We start from the raw sequence: 5,552 nt of genomic DNA, 5'->3' as shown, positions 1-5,552 counted from the left end.
TCAATAAACTCCTAAATAAAATCCCTACAGCCTCCAAACCAAGCGTACAAATTCGGAGCGAATGGTATATAACAGCTCTGCCTGCCAATATAGCCATCTTTGTAGATAGAGCAGGGAAACCTACCTTAGCCGAAAATATGAAAGAAGCGCTTGCTGTGGAAAAACACATCAATGCCCTGGAAAAGAAAGTTGCCCTGGAAGACAGAAAAGCCAAAAAAGTCTCTTTCAAAGATGACTCAAAGAAGAAGACCCCAAAAGACCCATACGACATGGAAGGTTTGCAAAAGGTCTTAAAAATGTTATCAAATGAAATGGTCGAAATAAAGAAACAAGTGGCCGAAACCTCAACCAAAAGACCCTTTAGAACTTTTAAGAGAAATGAGTCAGAGCCCCCAAATGTCATATCTAACGCAGACTCAGAGCAAGAAGAAGAAGAGGAAGAGGAAACAATCACACCGACTGATGATGAAGAAGAAGTAGTAGAATGTCATGGAATGTGGGATTTTATACTCCCCAACTCCGATACTGATAACGAAGAAGAAGCATTCCTGGGTACTACTAGAAGTAAAAGTACTCCCGAGCCCATTCAAGTAACATCCAAGAAAAGGAGTGCTGGTGCCGCTACAACTAAAGAAAAAATGCCTGCTAAGAAATCACCTGTAGTTGTTCCCCAGAACCAGCCTTCAACTTCTAACACTCCTTCAACATCTAAAACATTAGTGGTATCAGATTCAATGGAATATAATATTGTTGATGACATGAAGAAAACTAAAGCAAACATTACTATGTTTGAACTTAGTAAATTAAAGCATCAGCAGAAATTACTTCTTAAGGAACTGAATGATGTTCCCTCTACACCACTTCCTAGTGCAAAAGCCGCTAATGATTCAGGCCAACCTCCTCCAGGTATGGTTGAAGCTACCGATTCAGTTCTAATTGGAGATAGATCAAATTCTCATACTCCACCCTTCCTGCTAACCTATGAGATTTACAACAGAAACCTGCACAACTGTTTAATTGACTCAGGGGCATCATCTAACATAATGCCAGCTTCATTTTGCTCTAAACTGAACATTGAACCCCAGAAGTCTGCTATTCATATTGTACAGTTGGACAGGACCAAAGTGCAGGTTGTGGGAGAAATTAATTCCGTAACTATCAGGTTGTCTGCTGATCCCAGAGTAGTCCAAAGGATTGACATCCTAATAGCCGATATACCTGAATTTTACGGTTTAATTCTGAGTAGGGATTGGTCCGAAAAATTGCATGGGTATATTTCCACTGATTGGTCACATATGTGGCTTCCCTACAAGGGCAAGCCAAATCAAATAAGGATCGATCGAGAGAAACATATGACCCACACAGTTACTGAATTTGAGCAAGAAAACCAACCCGTAGCATTCAACAACAACATTTTGGGGAATTATTCGTCAGAGTCATTCTTTGGCAACTTTTTTGCCCAAGCATCTCATTTTTCAGTCAATCATTTTACATCTCAGATTGAAAATTTTTCACAAACTGATAAGTCTAGATGTTTCAATGATGCTGAGAAAACTGTAAATACATTTGTTAATACCTCTTTATTTTGGTCTTTATATTTTGATGGCTCTAAGTCAAACGAGGGCTCAGGAGCAGGTTGCATTTTGGTTAGTCCACAAGGAGAAAAGACAATGTTGTCCTGTAGGCTGGAATTTGAATGCACTAACAATACAGCCGAATATGAAGCCTTAGTCCAAGGACTGTATAAAGCGATCGGTCTTAAAGTGCAATATTTGAAAGTATTCGACGATTCTGAAATTATTGTTAAACAGGTGAGGAATGCAATCCATTGTCTTTCAAATCACCTCAAGCACTATCAATCGCTAGTACAAGAATTTACTTCGCACTTTTTCGCATTCAACATTTCCTCCATCCCCAGGTCTCAAAACTCGGCAGCCGATCTCCTAGCCAATGTAGCTTCCAAGCTTCTACCTTTTGAAGACTACAGCCTAGATAGATTTTCCGTAGAATTACTTTTTAGGCCTTCAATTCCTGACAATGTCACTAATTGGAGAGTATTCAATCGTGATGAGGATATTTTACAATTTCTAACTTCTGAAAATTCCTATGACGATCAAATTATTGAGGAAAATGACCATGATCTACAAATGAAAGAAACACCTCAGTAAAATTCAATTCCTAAGCCAGTGGTAAAGCTCGAAGATCTTTATGATATCAAAGACAGGTTTAAACCTGTAAGTAATGCAAAGCTCCAAAGTTCTACCCTTAGGTTCGAATTGATAAATCTAGGTACTGAGCATGCTCCTCAAAATATTAATTTAGGATTAGGACTTTCCTTGGAAGAGAAGGAGGCATTTATTAAACTGTTAAGGAAAAACAAACAGGTCTTTGCTTGGAAGTATGATGATTTGAAGACATATGATACATCCATTATCCAGCATACCATTCCTATGCTTCCCGATCAGAAACCGATTCAGCAGAAGTTAAGAAAAATACATCCAAATTTAGAGAGCCAGATAAAATCGGAACTTAACAAACTCTTGAAAGCCAAGATTATTTTTCCTGTCCGACACTCAAACTGGGTCTCTAATATGGTGCCAGTCAAAAAGAAAAATGGCGACATTCGAATTTGTATTGATTTCAGAAATTTAAACAAAGCAAGCTTGAAAGACAACTTCCCATTACCTACTATGGAGCAAATACTCCAATCAGTAGCAGGCTCTGAATTGATGTCCTTTCTTGATGGTTTCTCAGGATATAACCAAGTTCTGGTTCATCCTGATGACCAGCTTAAAACCACATTCAGGACGAAATGGGGAACATATGCGTATCAGAAAATGCCTTTTGGACTTATAAATGCAGGAGCGACATTCCAAAGAGCTATGGATATAGCTTTTAGAGGGTTGATTAATAGAACAGTAGTCGTCTATCTAGACGATATTACTGTATTCTCTAAGGAGAGGTATAATCATTTGCACGATCTAAATCAAATCTTTCAGCGTTGCAAAAGATATGGTATTTCTCTTAACCCTAAAAAGTCTTTCTTTGCTCTTGATCAAGGAAAACTCTTGGGTTTTATTGTATCCAAAAATGGCATTTATATTGATCCTAATCGGATCAAAGAAATCTCTGAAATCCCTTTCCCACACAATAAAAAATCGATGCAGTCATTTTTAGGCCAGATCAATTTTGTTAAAAGATTTGTCCCAGATTTTTCTCAAATTATTTTGCCACTTCAAACAATGATTAAGAAAAATTCAGTCTTTAAGTGGGGATTAGTAGAAAAGGAAGCTTTTGATCTAATCAAGCAATCAATAATCAATGCCCCAGCTTTAAATACTCCAAATTTTTCTAATCATTTTACATTATATACCATCGCATCCAACTTGTCTTATGCTACAGTACTTACGCAACTAAATGATCACAATTTGGAAGCACCCATTTCATTTTTTAGCTCAAATATTCAGGGTGCTTAATTGAATTACTCCGATGTAGAAAAACAAGCCTTTGCTGTATTTAAAGCAGTCAAGCATTATAGACCCTTCCTTTTGAAAACTCACACAAAAGTTATAGTTCCTTTCCCAGCAGTTAGGCAACTATTAATCCAAAAAGAACTAGGTGAAAAAAGGGCAAATTGGGTCACAGCGCTTCAAGAATATGACTTAGAAATTAGACCAGCAAAGATTGTTAGGGGCCAAGGTTTTTGCAGGATATTGGCAGGAGCATCTGACATTCCAGAATCAAGCGATACAAAGCAAACTGAAGAAATCAATCAGATAAGTGTTACTGATTTTGAGTCTCAATATGCATATTTAATCTTTTATTTAAAGAATGGATATGCACCTCCGAATCTATCTTACAAGAACAAAAGGGCCATTAGGTTGAAAGCAAAGGATTTTACAATTATTGATGATGTCCTTTTTAAGCAGAATTATGATTCCATCTTATTGAGATGCCTTGAGAAAACTGAAGCACAAAAGGTTTTGCAGGAGTTACATGAGGGACCAGTGGGAGGACTTTTTGGAGCTGATACAACAGCTCACAAAATTATTCATGTTGGTTACTATTGGCCTACTCTGTTTAAAGATGCCCACGAGTATGTAAGGAAATGCCTCAATTGTCAAACTTCTAGTGGAAGAGAACGTAAATCAGCTTTTCCTCTGCAACCAGTCAACATTGAACAACCATTTGAGCAATGGGGATTGGACATCATTGGGGAGATTACTCCACCATCTTCCAAACAGCATAAGTATATCCTCACCGCTACCGATTATTTTACTAAGTGGGTGGAGGCAATCCCTTTAAAGACAGCAAATTCTGAAGCAATCATAATCAATTCATCATTACCAGGTTTGGTGTCCCAAATGCTCTTGTTTTTTATAATGCATCTTACTTTTCAGGCAATGCTATGTTTGATTTCGCTATTAAAAGAGGATTTAAATTAAAATATTCTGCTAATTACTATCCCCAGGGTAATGGCTTAGCAGAATCTACTAATAAAAATCTGATCAAAATCATTAAGCGAACTATCGAACAGAATCATAAAAACTGGCACAAATCTTTAGTGTTTGCATTATGGGCTGATAGGATAACACAGAAAGCTTCTATAGGATCTTCTCCGTTCAATCTTGTGTATGGAAAAGAAGCGCTACTACCCACAAATCTTGTTCTTCCTTCTTTAGCCCTAATGCAGTTCATTGAGGAAAGTCCTTCCTCTTCTATTCAGCTTAGTCATGACCAAATCCTAAAATTAGAAGAGGAAAGAGAAAAAGCCAGGATTATTCATGCCAAACATCAGCAAGTCATCAAGGCAGCTTTTGATTCAGTCTCATCCGGTTCAAAACAATTCCAAGTCGGTGATTTGGTTCTGAAATGGGACAAAGCCCATGAGGATAAGGGTAAACATACCAAGTTCCAGAAGATGTGGCTTGGACCGTTTCAGATCTGTGAAAAGATAGGCCATTTGTTGTTGGGAAAAGTATCCAATACGGAATGACCCTATCCCACTCTAAGGGTGATAGTACCTCAGCAACAACCGAATGCAAAGCTATTCAAGATTACTTCTTTATGAGATGTAAGAGAGGGGAGAAAGAGATCCACTAACCGTTGTCTTCCGCTAATGTTTGATCCAATCTTCTCTCCTCGCTGCTTGCTCCCAGCTCCTTGCTCTTTCACTGGCCCAGCTACACAAAGATCCTGCAAAAGCAGAAGAAAGGGAAACTACAAGAAGCATACATCCATAATTGATTCAAGGATTAGAATAAATCAAATATACAAGCATCAATACGCCACAGAGACACATGCATATAGAAGAACCTCAAATGCTTTATTAATGGAAGAAGTAAAGTTCTGAGAGTGTTACAACCATAATAGGCCCAATCCAGCAACACCTCCCAGCAGAAAGAAATCTCCTCTTCACCTCCTTCAAAGAAATCACCCAATAGTTCTATACTCAAACCAACAGCACTTCCTTACATTCACAAGATTCCAGCCTCCTTAGACCTCATGAGAGAGCTCTATATATAGGAGATTTGGAGAAAGGATGAGTCAGC

Source organism: Pinus tabuliformis, chromosome 3_2 (assembly GCF_031772625.1).
Source record: "Pinus tabuliformis cultivar Carrire ecotype Pingquan chromosome 3_2, CPIR1, whole genome shotgun sequence".
NCBI classification, from domain to species: domain Eukaryota; kingdom Viridiplantae; phylum Streptophyta; class Pinopsida; order Pinales; family Pinaceae; genus Pinus; species Pinus tabuliformis.
The sequence above is the reverse complement of the archived record's forward strand: the minus strand, read 5'-3'. Positions refer to the sequence as shown.